The sequence below is a fragment of the Pinus tabuliformis genome, chromosome 4_2 (assembly GCF_031772625.1).
Source record: "Pinus tabuliformis cultivar Carrire ecotype Pingquan chromosome 4_2, CPIR1, whole genome shotgun sequence".
Lineage (NCBI taxonomy): Eukaryota > Viridiplantae > Streptophyta > Pinopsida > Pinales > Pinaceae > Pinus > Pinus tabuliformis.
Window position 1 is genome coordinate 971,516,159 of NC_142304.1, and position 7,791 is coordinate 971,523,949.

Consider the following 7,791-nt stretch of genomic DNA (forward strand, 5'->3'; position numbering starts at 1 on the left):
CTTCGTTTTTGCCCGAGGATGATCGTTTTGAAAACGATTTCTCATCAGTTTTTACAGCTGAATATGTCAAGGAAGCTCAGAGTCCAATGAAACATCCTGATTCAGAGCTGAATTTGGGAAACATCTCTCGCACTGTTCCCGTCGACATTTCAGTCAAGTCCGGAATCATTGAAAACATTCATATAGGTGCCTCGTGTTCAGATGATGAAATTCAGACATACAAGGCCCTATTTCAAGAATTCCGCGACGTGTTTGCCTGGTCCTATGAGGAAATGCCAGGAATTGATCCCGCAATTGTTGTCCATGAGATTAAGACTTACCCAGACGCTAAACCCGTCCAGCAACGTTTGCGTCAGATTCACCCACGAAAAGTAGCTGCAATTAAAGCAGAAGTTGAGAAGCTGTTGAAAGCAGGTTTCATTTATCCGATCCCGTTAACGGATTGGGTATCGAATATTGTTCCGGTTAACAAAAAATAGGGAACAATAAGAATATGCATCGACTATAGGGATATCAATCGTGCTTGTCCCAAAGACAACTATCCAACACCCTATATCAATCAAATAATTGATGATTATGCCGACAGTGAAATATTTTCCTTTATGGACGGTTTTTCCGGTTACAATCAAATCAATATTCTACCTGCCGATCAACCAAAAACGGCTTTCATTTGTCCATGGGGGACATTTGCTTATTGAAAACTACCTTTTGGGCTTAAGAATGCCAGAGCCACTTTTCAAAGGGCGATGTCTTATGCGTTTCATGACATCAAACACATTGTGCAACCGTACCTCGATGATTTGCCTGCTCATTCATTACATCGAGCTGATCACCTTGTTCATTTACGAGCAATCTTCATGAGGTGTAGGCATTATCGTATACGTTTGAACCCACACAAATGTGTCTTCTGTATAGAAGTGGGACGATTGCTGGGATTTGTAGTTTCAAAAGCCGGCATTCGCGTCGATCCCTCGAAGGTCGAAGCTATCATCAAATTGCCTCCTCCTTCGAGTCTTCGCCAACTCCAAAGTTTGCAGGGGAAAGCAAACTTTTTACGCCGATTCATTCCTAACTACGCCGAGGTTACAAAAGGTTTTACACGGTTGTTGAAACAGAACGCTCAATTCTCTTGGGATGAGATAGCTCAGCAATCTTTTGATGCACTCAAACACGCGTTGACCCATGCACCATTGTTGCATCCTCCCAACTACAACCAAGATTAATTTTTGTACCTCGCCGCCTCTCATTCCACTATTGGAATGGTGTTAGTTCAGGAAGACGAAATCGCAATGGAACATGTGATATATTATCTTAGTAGGACGTTAAATCCCACTGAGCTAAGATATTTGCATGTGGAGAAATTGGCCCTGGCAGCCGTTCAGGCTGTCCAACGTTTTCGTCACTACATCCTTCTCTGTAAAACTACAGTCATTTCGGATTGCAACCCTATGATCTACATTTTGACTAAACAATTGCTAGGGGGAAAGTACTCTAAATGGATCGTTATCCTGCGAGAGTTCGACTTAGAGTTTGAAAAATCTAAGTCTAAGAAATCTTTAGTCTTTGCAGAGTTGATGTGTGATTTCCCGCGTGTTGACACGGAAACTGTGGCAGAGGAACCCATTGCAGACGAATCTTTGTTTCTCATCAGCACTTTAGATCTGTGGTATGGAGATATAATCATCTATCTCCAAACCCAATCCTTTCGGCCTGAAGCTTCAAAGTCGGAACGTCGGAAAATTCGATTCCAGTCCCAACAGTACAAAATTATTGGAGATACTCTTTATCGCCGTGGGGCGGACTTGGTTTTCCGACGTTGCTTAACTCACGAAGAGGCAAAAAGGGTTTTGAATGACTGTCACTCTGGGGCGTGTGGCGGTCATATGTCTGGGTATGCCACAGCTCAGAAGGTGTTGCGTGCTGGCTATTTCTGGCCGTCCATGTTTAAAGATTGTATCATTGCGGTCCGAAAATGCCACAACTATCAAGTGTTTGATCGCAAGATGCGTGCACCACCAGCTCCTCTCCACCCTATAATTGCCGTTGGTCCTTTTGCCAAATGGGGTATCGACTTTATTACATGTAACCCTCACTCGGCTGGGGGGCATGCGTATATCATCCTTGCGGTTGATTATTTTACTAAGTGGGCCGAGGCAATGCCTACATTCGAGGCAGACGGCAAGATAGCTGCAATTTTCGTATTCAATCACATTATTGCTAGGTTTGGTGTCCCACAAGTGATAATCACTGACCATGGGTGCCATTTTCGAAACATTATGATGACAGAACTTATAGGCCAGCTTGGTTTGCGTCGCGATAGCTCAACTGCTTATTATCCACAAGCCAATGGTCTGGTTGAGTCCATCAACAAAGTTTTGGTTATCATGATCCGACGAATCATTGGGATTCATCGGTCGAATTGGCACAACATGTTATTTTCCGCGCTTTGGGCATATCGAACTTCAGTGAAAACATCAACAGGGTTCACTCCTTTCCAACTAGTTTATGGTTTGGAAGCCGTGCTGCCCATTGAATGCGAAATCCCATCACTTCAAATGGCCGTCGAATTACTTCCAGCTACTTCCGAAGAGGAGAAGCGTTTATTATACTTAGCTCAATTAGATGAGACTCGACGCGATGCTGCACTGGCAATCGAGACTCATGCAAAACGAATGAATGCTCAGTATGATCGAAATGTGACCCCTCGAAATTTTTCGGAAGGAGACCTAGTGCTATTGTATGATCAAGCTAATGATAAATTAGGTGCTGGAAAATTTGTTCCTATGTGGCATGGGCCCTACATTGTTAAGCGAAAGCTAGCAAAAGGGGCCTATGAGCTGGTTGACTTTGACGGGGACTCTTTGGGCAAACCCAGAAATGGACTTTACCTAAAGAGGTATTATGCTTAAATGATGGGTGTGGAGATTTTCGTTAGGTTAGTTAGGTTAATTTTTCTTTCTAGCTAGTGTGTTTGTTAGTATAGACAGTGTGCTTAGCTTAGAAAGTGTGTTTTTCGTCGTTATTCTGCTTATCTTGGTTTTACCCTTGATGTTTGCAGATGTCGATGCCTCTCCAAATGTACATTGGATTCGCTGATGGTGCTTGTCGTAATACACGGAATATCTCTTCCGCAGCTTGGGTTATCTATTCGCCCTCTGACGAGTTAGTTTCTATGCATGGGGTGAGCCTCGGTCAAACAACAAACAACATTGCAGAATACAGTGCAGTGATTGAATTATTGTCTGAATCTATTTCGTTTGGGATTCGGAGTTTGATAGTGAGGTTAGATTCTGAACTCGTTGTATTACAGCTTAATAGAGTATATGCCATTAGAAATCCAGTGTTATTAAGGTTATTTTTGAGAGTGCGTCTCTTGGAACGTGAATTTGATTACATTGAATATCAGCATATTCCAAGGTCTTTAAATACATTAGCAGATGCAATTGCTTCTCGAATGTTAGACAGACATTTGCAATAATCATACATGTAAATTTAAAAACATTTAATCAAACATGTTTAACAAGATAAGCCAGTAATAATGATATATATAGATAGGAGTGTGTCAAAAAGTACATCGTCTTCGATCATAGGTTGAAAAACACCTTATGATCGGCAAAAATGATAAGTACAAAAAACCAAAATGTCACATGTGTCTACAAAAGTGACCATCCAATCACTGGTGGTGCTCTCTATATGACACCACTGCACGGGCTACCCTACACAAGAACCTCCTAAAAGGTCCTGGGACTGCGACTACATAGCGCTGAAGCCTGATAGAAATATCAACTATGGTAGTCTCTGGTATGTCTGCCGTAAGACGCTCTAGGTCTTGTTCCAACTCAGCTAAGGTCTCTGTAGTCGCGTCTTGTGGGACCGGTGCCGGTGCAACTGGTTGTCTCCTCTCGAAAGGCCGGAGATTGGCTGGATGCCGTGGACCTACATCTGCATTTTGAAAATTTTTACTGTCAGTTTTGAGACAATATATAAAAACTAAAAAAAAATAGATAATTTAAAAACTTGTGAAAAATGAAGTACCTGTGTCGTCCCATTGTTCTCCCTGTGGAAGAACCATGTACGGATCTCCACGAAAATCCACTCCGGCATAAGGAAAATCCTGGATCGCAAAGACCTGGTCCTCTAAGCAGTGAAAGTAACCCGCAGGAAATCGGACAACCCCCGCTCCCTCATTAGGATGACGGGCCATCACTGCAACCCATCGTATCAACTTAGGCTCTCGAGGAGGCCCAACCTCAACAGTGAGATGCTGTGGGATCAGCATCGGAACTCTCTCTAGAGAAAAACTCACAACTAAAGGTCCATAACCAAAAGTCTTTAGTTGCCTATTTTTTGCCCTAGTCAGTTGGCCCTTTAAATTGGCCAACACAGCATCGCACCAGTTGAAAATGGAGCCTCGGTAGCAATCAATCGCCATCCGCATCTGGGATCCAGTGGCAATGTGCAAAGCGGCAGCCCCGCAAAGTCTGGTAACTGTAAAGGCAATTACCATAAGTTCAGGTCAGGATATATACTTGATTTCTATCCCCTTCTCCTGGTTCTGATTATTGCACCACTCTAGACGGAGACTAGCGAGGGACTGGCCACCTGGCCTAGTCTCGTACAGAGACAATTGTTCACCCCTCTTGGGCAAACCAGTGAGAAAGTAAATATCTGAGGGCTCTATCTCAAGCTGGTGCCCTCCGATGTAAAAGCACTGATCCTGGACGTTCCACCTTTCAACCAGCCACTCTGAGAATCGCACCTGGGCCCTCATGCCAGGTATGGCCCAGTATTTGTAAAGACCGCATGCCTTCAAAGCATCAATGGAAGGTTGATGATTAATTGCGGCCAAATCGACATCTTCGTGTTCTCTTTCGCGCCAATCAAGCATGGTGGGAAATCTACACACCAGAAAACATCTATTAGAATTCACTAAATCAAAAATTAATGGTCCAATTTGGAGATTTGGGGGTTTGAATTTGCTTTGCGCGGAGTACGCACCCCGCCTTCAGAGACAGAGCGTATGTACGCAGGTTCTCTGAAGGCAGGTTGCGTACACCTGCCATTTTCCCAATTGAGAAAATGTCGGGGTACGCAGGTCACCCTTAGAGCACCTGCGTACCCCGAAAGGCGGACCTTGAAACCCCAAAGCCCCCAAAAAATCAAACTAGGGCCTAAAATGAAATTCTAAACGGATGAAAACAAAGAGGAGGATGTTGTGAAATACCTGAAAGAGATGGCGCTCGATTCCAACGGTCGGATTCTCCGCAAAGTCCACGGGAAGTTTCTTGCCAAAAGCCCTTTTCTCTCCCTCAACAGTAAAATGGTAAAAATGACATGGTAAAAGGTCTTTTTATAGGTTTTTTGGATAAATGAATGCTAAGTTTGTTTATTTTTCACCATGGAAGGATATTTTTCAATGTATTTTTGCCTATCTTAAACAGGTATGAGTAATGTGTTGTTTTTGTGCAGGACAAAAGGACTTTTAGGGAAAATTATCATTTTTCACGAACCAAGACATCAGGGTCATCTTTTAAGCCCTTTTCTGACTCCTAAAACATGAAAAGATTACCGAGCGTTTCTTTTACACTCGTTAAAATGGAATTAAAAGACGGTCCTCTTATAGCCCTTTTCTGACCGTAAAAACATGAAAAGATTGCCAGATTTTTGTCGTTTCAAATTCGATACTGGAAATAAAACGACGTGCCCTTGATCGCTTTTTACCTTTCAGGTCAGAGGCACTAATCATGAAAGTACTCCTTGGTTGTAAGATCAAGCGGTTCTCTCAAGTATTATTTTATACTTTTTCGGGCTTGGGAGACACAAATTTACGAAAATGTTCAACCCTGGAGTCTTCTTAAGTTTTTCAGACTCTCTAAAATTGAAAAACACTGAATTTCTCCTATACTGGACTCGTTAAAATTTCACAGTAAATGACCTGTTCGATTACAAACAGGAACGGACCACTCCTTCTTAGGGTTCGAATCAAAACTAAGTTGGACTCATCCGAAGGATGAGCTTATAATCAGGCATATGTTATCCTCCTCAAGCTTGTAAAAAATAAAGAGGTACTTGCCAGAAATGGTGGGGGAAAAGAGAGAAAATTGAGCCTATTTGTTATCCTTTGTCTCAGAAGAAGCCTTATCACCACTCTTGAACACGACACTTTCTATTCACTTGGGTTGGGAAATCCTTTGCCTCACAGTTGATCAAACCACATTGAAAGTCTTCAGCCGGGTATTAACTTTGGGTCAAATGTCACCAAGCCATCTGTTGTGTCGTTATGTGTTCAAGAGGTTACTGCAAACAAACCATTCATCCGCAAAATACCCGTCATCCATCTCGACCATCCCTAAGTCAGTCCTTACAGCTATGTTTCTTCAACTTGATCTATGATTTCGTGATGTAGGCTTGCTTGCAACGGGTCGCTTTCTATCGACATCAACACATTATCTAGAAAGATGACCTAGAAATCGTCAGTACCTTGAAATCTGCATGCATTAATGGCAGGTTTCTCGCCTTTGACGACAGTTTACATCATTGACTTTCGATCGAGGGATTCCGTGAAATGTTCGACATCAACTCATTCATTCGCATCTCATGGATTGTATTGGGTACTTTGAGAACCATTGACATCACTAGTGGTCTCTCTCACACTTGTTAACAGTTTACATCATTGACTGGTAATCAAGTGGTTTCTACCATGCTCGACATCAACTCATTTATTCGCATGGATAGAATCGTACTATTTTGGGAAGTAGAAATGAAGACCCTGGATCTAGTTTCCACCATCCAGGCTGTGAGGAGTTTTGTATTTCATTGTATAGTAGACCAACTATAAACAGATGGCTGCGTCCATACTGTGTCTACACAAGTCTATGATTATGATGTACTACAAAATCATTCCTGTATCAGTGCAGTAGTTAGTTTGTCAGTTAAAGTTTTTGATCTGAGTATGGGAATGCCTACCTCAGCGATGATATGATCTTATATATGTATTTTGTGTTGAATACTTGCAGATTCCGACCGGGCTCTCCACAAGATAATCCTTGAAATGATAAAGTACTTCACCCTTCCTAGATGATATGAAACCCTAATCTACTACAGGCTTTGCACTTTAGGGGGCAATCTGTTACACTAAAATTTGTCACCATGACGATTTGCAGTTAGTATGGCTCCATCAACTGTCATACTATCCTCCTTGGCAAGTCTTATACCTCTGCTCTTCATGACAAACTCCAAGAAAGAGAGAAAGTCTTTAAAAATCTATATATCTTTGGGTACACAGTTTCTCTTAGCCTTACCTGCGTGTACGCACCTCAAGTTCACAATACTTGCGTACTTGTACGCTTTGTCTGTAAAGCAATGGGTGTGTACTCCTGTAAAGGTCAAAAGGCGCAAGTTTCACTCCAAAAAAGTTACTTGTGGTCATTTCTAGAGCATTCTAGAAGCTTGTTTGACGTGTATTGAGTGCCTCCAGATGGTTCATGTATCCCTATGAAAGAGGAACTTATCCCATCAAGAGGGGAGCTAACCCATCCAAAGAGGGGCTTATCCCATTGATGGTGGAACTGATTAACTTCCTCTAGAGCACTATAAATACAGGCATTGGACCAGAGGGAGGGGAGGTTGAAAGCTGAACATTCCTATGGGTAGATGCTGCTGGAATTAGGACTCCCTTATAGAGTTTGAGAGGAGAGATTCCCATCCTTTCCTAGCCTTATTTGGAAGTGGGTTAGCTGATCAAAGTAAAGGAAAACTCTTGCTGGACCCTAGGAGGGACCTGCACAGCAC